The sequence below is a fragment of the Petromyzon marinus genome, chromosome 8, assembly GCF_048934315.1.
Source record: "Petromyzon marinus isolate PM22_M1 ecotype Great Lakes invasive population chromosome 8, UKy_Petmar_22M1.pri1.0, whole genome shotgun sequence".
NCBI lineage: Eukaryota > Metazoa > Chordata > Hyperoartia > Petromyzontiformes > Petromyzontidae > Petromyzon > Petromyzon marinus.
In genome coordinates, this window is record NC_133674.1 from 5,797,153 (window position 1) to 5,808,933 (window position 11,781).

The following is an 11,781-nucleotide window of genomic DNA, read 5'->3' on the forward strand; positions in this document are numbered from 1 at the left end:
AAGTCCCGTTCATCCGTAGCAGCTATGGGAATTGTTAAGCTGCTGTTAAGAACGAACGCGGCTGATATTATCACCGAGATAAAAGGAGACCGTCGTTCTACTCTGGGGCGCGCGCAAACATTCTGGCGATGTCCCGATCACTCGGCGTGGGCCGCCTCGCTCCGCGGTTTGAGATGAGTGACCCGCGGCGATGTAGGACATGCAATCCAACAGGCTATTACTCCGGGCACTCAGCTGACGAGCGAGGCCACGAGGCAGAGGCAAACTCGGCCACCCACGCCATTCGCATCACACACACACACATCCGCCAGCGCCAAAACATTCGTAGCATACCGATATTCAACATATCATCATAACGCCACACTGTGTGGGGTTTCGCCGCTGTGCTGTACAGCTTTCGAATGTGCTTTTTGGTTGTGCCGCGTGTTGTTCGGCATCTGTCCGACGTGAAGCACTTCACGTCGGGCGCTTCTTCAGCAACTGAATTGATCAGCTCACGTTCTCTCTTGCCTACGCAGAGTTGCCCGTCGCTGCTGGTGTTTGACGTGGTCCAGCCGGTGTGATCTATCAGCTTTGTTCACTTTGTGTATACAAGCTCATCGCGGGGTGAAACCGGAGAAAGCTTTAGCAGACCATTTTTCAGAACGCTATCGGCCTGGTGTGCACACGATGGCGAGGCTACCCTGGGTTCATAATTGTGCTCCGCGTGATAATATGGAACAAGTTGTGCACATTATATACGTAATTTATTTTATTCAACGAGTCCTGAAATATTCGTGCCAGAAGTGAATATGTTTGTGATCATATTCCTGACGTGCAATTAATAGGAAAAAAAGACGATGAAATCTGCATTAAATTACTCTTCAATTAACCACCCCCCAGCATAAGAGTACGTAGTTCCTGTCCAATAGCGCAGTCGGGCAAGGTAATACGAATGCTATATTAATAAGGTCACCAAGGGGCATTTTAGACAAAAACGGAAAGGTTACACAGGTAATATAAATGTCAGAGAGTGTATAATACTGCATCACATATGCCGAGCCATGGCTTCAACATCCTTCCAATGTGACCCATACAATGCGTTGCTTTGCACGGAAAAATATTTGCAAATTGAGTTCGTGCTCAAATAGACATTGAGGCGGTGGTCACCCTGAACCAGTGGGGGAAACTCCACATTCCTTTGAGAGGAAAACCCCGTGCAAAGCGGTGTTTATTTGATGGACCCTGGAGGGATGAAGAGCTGCCGAGTCAGCCACCGTCCACGATGTTATTCACGACTTTCTGACCGCGAGCCATCGGCGGAGTTTGACTTCTATGTTTGGGGGTTGGGGGAAGCAGGGGTTCGCTTTGTCTCTCACATTAGGAATCTCAGGTGGCTATAATTAATTTATTGTAATCTTAATTGTAAACTACTGAAAATGGATTAATATAGGTGTCCAGTTTTGGGGGGCATTGCCTCCCCCGCCCCCTCCCAAACTCCGCCCACGAGTACAGTTATGAATAACCAACAACCTGGACTTCTATTTACATATGTGGTCCAATGTGAGTCGGTAAACACGTTAATTCCACTGCTAAGACTTTGCAAATCCATTATTTATATCGATGCATATTTTGTATTTGTGCATTCGGTTAATATATCAGAATCGGCTAGTACCATGCCAGCCATCCGTGATGTTGTCCTTTCCCCGCACCTCCGATTAGCACGGTCGACTATGTAAGAAGCTCTACATACATACATTCATAATGACTATACAGACATAATCTTCTTTAATGTGTCAGACCCTAGCGCTGTACTTAACACCTGTGTGACGTCAAGCATGAAGATTTTTTTTTAGATCATAAAATCCACAGCTAGCATAGTGCGAATGGTGTTTTTACGCAATAAGTAATCAGTCATCGCCTTTGTCAATCGCCTAGCTGAATGAAGTCTCCGCCATGCGTGTTTGTTGTGCGAGTTTGATTAAACTTCACAGTGAAAGTTCCTAAATGGAGCTCCTTGGACTGGTTCGGTTATCGTCAACAACTGATGTCAGCCGTGGCCCGGGAATCAAATTCACCTCGGCAGATTGATAGAGCGGCATGCAAACCACGCCGCCACCGTTCCTCCATGTCATGTTTCTACATCATCAGCATCATCAACAGCCATGGTTTATCCACTGCTGGATGAAGAGCTCCCAACGTTGTCGCCATTTCTCACGGTCCTGCGATGCTACAATTCATCTCACTCCTGAACAACAACTGATCTCATTGCTCCATCTCTCCGGGATGGTCATTCCTTGGTCGGCTGCCATTCCACCAGCAGCCTCATCCAGAAGACCAATTGCAGGAAAAAACAACAACAACAACAATGACGTTGTTTACTTATTTATACGTACACCTTTGGAAAAACAAAGTCTGCTCATTGTTATGCAATAGCTGGCCCTGTATCTATAATGATGTCCACGGTTATTCCATCTGGTCTAAGAGATTTTTCTTTCTTATTCCCACCTCTCCAGGTGAAACATCTTTAGGTATTCATATAGAGATTCCCAAATTTACATTTGCACGAACAGACTTATAAAAAGGCTGCACGATCGACTTACGTACCCTGGTTGAGAGCAATATTCTAGATTTAAAGAGCAATATTATCACACGCGGTGAGCCAAAAGGGCCATTGTAGACATTGATGTTACATTCGATGAAAATAATAAACGGGTGAGCAAGTGGGTGGGCAGGTCACGTTTAACAGTTGCCAGATTGAATGTTGAGTACCCTAATGGCAACGACTAGAAGCACGATTTGTATATATATAACACACTGAAGATTTTGGAATACTTAATGTGGATATTCTAATGCATAACATGCAAACATTCAGCCGGCAGACATAAGTGATGTTAAATTGTTCAATTGCATGAGCACCGCAGTCTTGTCTTCCACTCTGATTGTGATTGATTCTGGTGAGCTCCAACCTTTCCCACGCAACCATATCACTCACGAGGCCAGAAATGCCACTCAATTGACTGGCCGAACGTTCAGCCTCCATTAAAACATGTTTTCATCATTGGTTTATTTTATATCCAATAAGGATGTTTGCCTTACCCTACCCCTTTTAAAGGCCGGCATTGGCGGGAAACTGACATCAGATGGAGAGTTCAATCTCCGAGTTGATTCGGCTGCTCCTGCTTTACAATCGGTGGAGCAGAAGCGACTTTTAACAATAAACACGTCATCAGCTTTCAATTGAAAGCTTTCGTGACTGCAGGGATTCATATTATTGGTTCTTTCGGTAAAGTCACGTAGAAGGGAAATAATAAAATTATAAAAATAAAAAATAATAGAATATAATTCTTACGACGTTTCGGCCACAACGCAAGCAGCCGTCCTCAGGTGAAGAACAGAGCTGTCAGGTGAAGAACAGAGCCGTCGGAAAGACAGCGTCCTAATGAACAGTGTTCAGATCACGTTTAATGCATAACATGCAAACATTCAGCCGGCAGACATAAGTGATTTTAAATTGTTCAATTGCATTAGGACGCTGTCTTTCTGACAGCTCGGTGCAGAGGACGGCTGCTTGCGTTGTGGCCGAAACGTCGTAAGAATTTAATTATGTGTTATTTTTTATTATTTAATAATGTGTAACTTTATTATTTTATTATTTCCCTTCTACGTGACTTTACCGAAAGAACCAAGAATATGTCATCAGCTCTCAAAGAGGACCTCTTTCATAGACATCTTGCTATCCCCCCCCCTTATCATTGACAGCGGATGAACGGCATGGAAAACCAAGCGCAACAGTTTGTAAATAATTACACGCCTTACAATCAGGACGACCGAAACGCAACCAATTATTTCACGTGAATGTTAAAAAAATACCTTTGATTTAAAATAAAACGTTAATCCGTCTCTATTTATCGCATCACTACATTACTCATCAAAATTTCTTTTTTTGTCAAGACTGTTTTTACTTTACACGCTGCCCATACATTTCATATCGCCTAAAAAAAATCGTGATATTCTTATACTTTGTAAAACACTCTTGTTTTCCCTCCCCGAATAAAACAAAACGCTTCACTTCCGCATACTCGCGATTCGAAAACGGTATGCCGTGGAACGACACGGGATGAGAACCACTGCCCTAGACAATGTGGCGGCCAGAGGTTACAAAATACATTTGTATATCATTGTGGGATGGGTGTTTTTTCTCTTCCTCCGGACTCTTGTGTGTGTGTATACAGAAGCTTGATTGAGTCCCCTGGGTGCAATGTGAATTTGGTTAAGCAGGGGTTGTATGAACGGCGAGTGCACTCTCCATATTGTAAACATCACTGTCGCGCACAATTAAAATTCACTCAATTCTCATTCCGTGTTTTTACCGGAGATGGACTGCATATCTCAGTCTAATAGGATCATAGTTTCCACCTGAGACGTGAGGCTTTAAACAAATCATTTATTGAGAATTGATGGGGAAAAAACATTGAATTCATACGGATGGGTGGAGAAGTTAATTTTATTCATACAGCATGCAGCGAACCAAAGTAATAGGTAATTTGAGATTTTCTAAAAACTATACATGACATGCTGTAAAACGCACACAGGGCTCTGAAATTTATTTTCAATTTATCCATGTCAATTGGCATAGATTTTTTAAAATGTATTTTAGAACATTTTCAGTTAGCAGGGACTTTATCTGTTTATTCTCTGCTTTTAAACAAGGTCTGCAGTTTATCTAGGCTGTGTGCTATTTTACCTACAGTGCTAAAGGTGTAACAGCGGTGGCACGTGCACGTCAAATTACCCTTAAGATGTAGGCAACGATAAATTAACAAATTATGTTTGTGTTAAATCAATTCAGTTTTGTTAAATAAATTCTTATGACGAGCAGGTTTACGATAATAGGTTTTCCCCTTTTTTCTGGCAACAAAACAGGTGTTAAGATGTTAAAACACCAAACTGAAACATTTTACAAGGAATAATGTCCGCATTAACCAGAATGCAAAAAAAAACATACTCTGATAATATATGCATTGTCCTTGAAACTGATTGGTCCACACCAGAGACAGTTTTCTTTTGAGCCTCGTCTCAAACGATGTTAGACCAGAGGACGCCAAAAGGCCTGTATTATACAGGGGTTTAAAAAGATGGACCCAATTTCAAAGCAGTATATTTCACGATGGCAACATGTTACAATTACACAAAAAGTTACAAACGGTTTAATGAGTCATCAAGTTATACTAACCATTTTATAAATGCTCTATGTGCCCTCCACCTGCTGTACGGACAACATCGAGACGATAGTTGAATTCGTCGCAAACATTTTCCTTTGTCACCTGCACGAAGAGCATGTGCCATTTGCGACCAGAATGGCCTCATGATTAAATGTCGCCTTAACACACGCCGGACAGTCGTATGAGGGATCGCAAGTTCTCGGCTGGCACGACGAGTGGACTTGCGCGGTCTACGCAGAAAACTCTCTTGAATTCTTCTCACGTTTCCCTCTGAGGTGCGTGGTCCCCCTGTGCTTTTCCCCTTACATAAACAGCAGCCTGTTTCCTCAAACTGTCGGTACCAACGACGAATGCTCTTTGACATTGGCGGATCAATGCCAAAACGCCGTTGAAACGCACGCCGCACCGCAATAACGGGTTCAGTTTTGCTGAACTGCAGAACGCAAAACGCCCCTTGTGTTGCGGGGTCACCATCTTGCCAATGACTGAGGCTAGGGGCTGTTTGTGCGCTGGGAGAGGCATCTAGCGGTAATCATTTGAAACTCTATGCCCCACCCTCTCTATGCCCCGCCCTCTCTATGCCCCGCCCTTTCAAGTGGTAAGATTTCCATTCATGGGCTGTTCGTGGTTGCAGAGATATAGCGATTTTAAATAGGGTCCATCTGTTTGAAACACCCGTATATATTATCAGAGTATGTTTTTTTGTTAGCATTCTGACTACAAGTATTGTGGTTAATGCAGACATGATTCCTTGTAAAAGGTTTCAGTTTGGTGTTTGAACATCTTAACACCTATTTTTGTTGCCAGAAAAAATGGGGAAAACCCTATTATCATATTTTGGTGCTGACAAAGGAGGTCCCATTATGAAGCAGGTTTACGTTATGTCAGTGGTTTCCACTCACGTCAAGCGGGTATGGCTTTGGGCTCCTCCCATTGGTCGATCTTTTCAAGGATTGTACTCCTAACCTGCTGATGGCTTTCTTGTAATCTGAGGGATGTGGGCATAATAGCACACGCATTCACAAGGATCACTAAGATGTATGTGGTGCAGCGGTTAACACACTCCGTGACAAAACCGATCACCTGAGTTCGACGAGTTCGATTCCCGCTCACGACTAATAACAGTGTCGAATTGCTCAAACCAGTCCTAGGCCTCCCCTAGGTCAACCCAGACTTAAATGAGCACCTGAGACAGGATATAAATATCAGCACTGGGGAGACAAAGACGGCCCGGCGTGGTGCTGGCCACCCACCCCCTCGTGTGCTGTGCCGGCCTTCATAGGTGCTCGCTAACAGCACTTTCCGCAACAGTCTGTTACAGGATACATGGTTGGGACCTTTATATTCACTATTATGTAGGGCACAAATGAATAACTCTAAACTGCTGGGAAAGGAAAAAAATAAACTCAACGTGTGATATTTCACGAGTGATTTTTGTTTGTGTTGTTGTTGTTATACATCGCGGTTTCTGAGCACAGGCCAAAAGGACAAACATGCCAAGTGGCCAGAAGTAAACAGCACTTATTACAGTTGTAATAGATACGAGATTTATAACTCATTACATTTGTAATAGATACGAGAGTTATAACTTATTTAAGGATGCAGAATATTTAATGGGACATCTGCTTTTTCGAGCCAACAGTGACTGATATTCAGACTTAATAAACAATTATTGGTTGTTATGTATAGTAATGAGATTATGTGTCATACGCTGTCACTAGGAAACAGCAGTTTAGCAGCTAACACAAATTACACTGATTAGCCACTTGTTGATAATCAGAAATTAATTCCACTCTGATGATTCATGAGGCAATTTGCGTGTTACAAACGGAATTTGTTCTAAAAGAATGCTCTTAACGTAACGCTTCCCGCTAAATATTGTACGTGTTCATACGTCGTCAGTTTCATTGACGACGTATGAGACTCTAGGTGCTCAGCGACACAAAATGAAGCAGAGTTTGTTGTCGTCGAAGTTTGCACAACGTTTCCGATGTCTGCGTAAGTGGGACACCACGTAAAAATGCAACCCATAATTTCACGGAAATTAGTACTCACAGACACACACTTTTCGCGTAAAATTCTAATGCGGAAATTAATCACGCATAAATTGAGGAATGGGGGACGAATGACGTTTTATTGGGAGCCTTTCAAGCAATAACCACGCACTGACAGGAGAGCGGTCTTTCTGCACTTGTTATGGAAAGTAGTCTTGGATTTGGACTAATGCTTAGATGTTTGTTTAGTACAAACAATTGCTAACAAAACAGTTATTTCGCCAAATTTCATCTCACTGATCACATTTCCATGCCCCCTGGCGATTCCTTTCCTCAGTAATATGTAATTTCAAAGTTCTTGTTTAACCATTATGTGGCAATTTGAAAATGCAAACCCTTTCAACAACGATTTGGAAGCAATATGTACCTATTTCCTGTATTTGTGAGGATTATTTTTTGTTCTTCTGACAAAATACATGTACGTATACAAATTCGCAATGTATTCCAGCGTCACGTCTGTGCGCATGTAACATTAATTGCTCATTGCTGACTCATTCCCACGAGGACTTTTGTGTCCCGGCACGATGAAACTTCCGTTCATTTTGTATCTCGTTTTGCTTTGCCCGTGACATCGCGGCAGTGAGCAACAACCTCACACTGCACCAGCGTCCGGAAGAAGGGCAGAAACTGCACAGTTGACGAAAGAGACGTTAATCCACGATTACCTCCATCACTTGGGAGACGCGTTCAATGTGGGATATAAACCTCGCCAGTCGATATAAGTTATAGCTTCCCCTTTACACAGCCTATTACCTATACGAGTGCAATAAGAGAAACAGCAAGGGGTGAAATTGCTTCATTTTGCCTCGCTGGGGGACACATGTGGAGAAAAAGGGCAATTTACTCAGCCAAGACACTACAGGCTGACCTTTACACCCTCAGGTGTAGCAACCTCATCCGATTCATCGGTCTGATGCCACGCTGCATTTTGCTGGCTGCTTTTAAATACCATGAATCTTGTTTACCCAAATGCGAATCTATTCGATGGGGCTTTTTGGAGAGGCCTACTTGCATAATTGTTGCGTTGTTACGCAAACACTTACACCGCTTGCATTCAGTATTCCTTGAGTCGAGTTTGTATTTTAGCAGTGCCAATTTATTTACTTTCAAAGGTGAAGGTCATAATCGTGAAGGTGCAGCCCTTGCAGTGTATTGCTGATGTCACTGTGGAAGGGCCTCCACTCGGGCGAGCACTGGAGAGCCCTTCTAGAGGCCGAAGGGAGGGTTCCATGGTGGCTAGGAGATGTTAACTACCTCGCCTTGTACACAGGGAGGGCGTGGGTTCGATCCCGAACCTGAACGCCTGCTGTAGGTTTTGAGTTAGCATGTTCTGCCCGTGGTCGTGTGGATTTAGGAACAACGTACGTTTAGAGGATTTGGCTGCTATACATTTCCACAGGATGATAAGCCGCTTCGTTGAACTATCATTTGTGATAGCCAGGTCGTTTTTGAAAAAGAGCTGTATAAAGCTCAGTGGGCCTTACCTGGTAAAAAAATAATAATAATGAAGTCTAATTCATCTCCACTGTATACCATAACAGCGTTAAAAAGCATGCATAATGAAATCTGTAGGTCCAACATTTTGTGGCACATTCAGTTTTAAAGTCGATGAGGAGATCCATTGCTTTCACAAATAAATAAATAAAAATTGAGCTCACAGTCATCTCAGCCCAACAATTTACAACGTACTCTTTGGTTCTATTCGGTAAAGTCACGTAGGTAAAAAATAAAACAACAAAAATCACGACGTTTCGGCCACAACACAAGTGGCCTTCATCAGGTGAAGGGACCAGACTGTCTAGAGGACACTCCAGCGCTGTCCTCTAGACAGTCTGGTCCCTTCACCTGATGAAGGCCACTTGTGTTGTGGCCGAAACGTCGTGATTTTTGTTGTTTTATTTTTTACCTACGTGACTTTACCGAATAGAACCAAAGAGTATGGATCCTTGCAGTCACGAAAGCTTCAAATCTAGAATTTACGTCACAATTCAAACGTGCATCTCTCTGAACAGTCTCAAGGACGGAAGCACAGATTTGTATATACATCACATTACGAGCTGCACTAGGATGCTACACAGACTTTGCGTTGTCAATGTATCCATTTATCTGCTCATGCGCCAACTCATCCATGACAATATATTTTTACCAACCAATATATTGTGGATACATCGCTGCTTTACCACACCTTCCGTATGTGTACGACTTACCTGCCTTCAAGCAGCATTTACAGCATTGCTGGGCAGATGCGCCGTGCAGGAGAGGTTGCCCGTGTGTGCGAGGGTGTTTATTTTGGCAGCTTCGCCTGTAGGCAAAATAAGAGCATGTCAAATGGGAGAACACAAATGAGAGCGCGTCGCTCCAGAGATCGTGAAACACTCGCTAGCCCCCTCCCACCTTCTAGTCAGTTTTACCGCATAATAATGAATGTTTAATTGAACCAAAACTAACGACCCTTCTAACTGTGATATAGTTGCTTAGAGCCACTGCAAGAGCGAGCAACCCCTCGTTGTTAAGCAGAGGTGCGCAATTGGCACGATGTTAACACGTGTGGGTCGGTCATTACGCAGGAATACGTGACACCGCGAGCACAGAGACAAGAGCAAATATTTTGAGTTGTATTGCCATTCGTTGAAAAGTGCAATTACGTGTTGTTTATGGTATATATATATGAATATATGAATTTGCAACATATGTTGGTGCATGCGCGTGTCCGCATGCGCAGAGGCAAAATGCGCACGTTGAAATGTGTTAATGCCACTATTTACACAACGCAATTAATAACTATTCATACATAAATAACATTAACATTCTGCACTGCGGTTGGGTCCCCGTCACCCCTCTCGCGATGAGCGCCGGCTAATTTGACATGCAGGACGTGGCCTTCGCGGCTCAAGCTTACTGAAGTGGCAAAAAAAAAACATTGCAGCGTTTGTGTGCGACCACTGCATTATTAACTACAGTATTTACTTAAGTATCGCACAAGCCTCGGATTCACAGTGGCGTTCCAAAAACCGCTCCCGATTCTGTATTTCTCCATGCAGTTTGGCACAATGTAGGATCCCTCCCTCTTGCAGCAGTTATAAATAAATAAATATTGCTGGAGATCAAGACGCCACATCTTTAATATGGTACTGATGCCACCACACGCCCACCATAATCTATGTTATGCCAGAGCCTGCAACTGTTGCACAGCTCATACCAAGTCTCCAAGGTCTGTTCGTACCATCTGGCCGATGTGCCACAGAAAACTCGGCTGCATGAGAGTCTTCGAAGCATGTTTCTCTGCTATGCAAGCTGCCGAAAACCAAAAGATGCAGCGTCCAATTACAATACGATTCAAAAATCGACTAAATGTGCCCGCATCTAGAGATGCTGTGCAGGCATCAGTAGGAATATGTATTTAATTGTTTATAGAGAGGCAGTCGGTCATAGGTATAGGAGAAAAATTGAATTATTAAACTTGGGCTTGAACGGGGGGAGGGGGGCAGGGGGTGGGGGGTCCCGTACCATGGGGGCAGTAGAGGACAATGAGCGACCTCGCAGAGCAAAGGTCGTCTGGGAGTAGATTAGCCAACAGCAGCAACGGGAGGATTCCCCACATCGCTGCCCATTCTCTTCATAATTTGGTTTACATCAACTTCTTGACATGTTCTACTTCACATCTCCACGCTGGCCCTGGGAACCTTAAGCCCTCTGTTCCAGCCACGTCTCTTGACACCTCCGGTCAAGCCCTACTTGAAATTGTGGCCGGTTCTTATCTTCATCCATCCCTGCTGTCTGAATGTCTATCCAAAGCCACTTACATTACTGACTGTCGCTTTTTTTCCTCTCCTTTTTGCTTTAGTCTTAAGTCCACACTCAAGTCCAAACTTAAAGCTTTCATTGTCTCCACAGTAGCGTGTAAAATATAATACAATTAAGAATCCGGGCTCACATTCTCTTAAAGTGTGAAATATATTTGCACTTTTGTACGGCGTGATGTGTATTTCATGCCCTCCATTTACTCTGCCTGTATGACAGATATGATAAAGGTAATTATACATTTTATGCATTTAATCTGAATTGGTATAGATACACAAGTAACTAAATAAATGTTTACATAAATCGATACATTGATGCTACATTAATCATGTTTTTAGGATACAGGGGCAAGGGGTATAGAAATCAATGCCAACATCCATGTTCCGTTTAATTGCATTTTGATTAAAAGTAGAGGTAAATAAATATTGATTAATTATTAATCTAGTGTTTGTACAGACATAATTACAAACATAAAGTGTTTTCGTTAGGACCTACATAAAAAATGATCGATGTTTCATTTACCCAGAGATATTTAAAAACAATTCATTACTAATATGTGACATTTATAACTTGCCGAATTTGTTTGGTCCTCTGAACAAATGACGACATTTATTCTCCGAGATATTTCAGAACATTTACCCAAATTGAGGACTCGGTGATAACAAAAAAAATCTGATTCAATTTGACCTCACGAGGATATTCACTTCGCAGCTGCAAACAAT

At 42.9% G+C, this 11,781-nt stretch overlaps 1 protein-coding gene across 1 annotated transcript in view; it reads right to left on the reverse strand.

The window, feature by feature from the left end:
- The window catches only part of PALD1 (phosphatase domain containing paladin 1), a 213,729-nt gene extending 204,245 nt beyond the window's left edge, over positions 1-9,484 (reverse strand). Inside the window, exon 1 of the mRNA XM_032949504.2 lies at positions 9,466-9,484. The gene's annotated coding sequence lies outside the window, so the exon portion shown is untranslated. The remainder of the gene's footprint in view (positions 1-9,465) is intronic.
- Between the last annotated feature and the right edge of the window lie 2,297 nt (positions 9,485-11,781).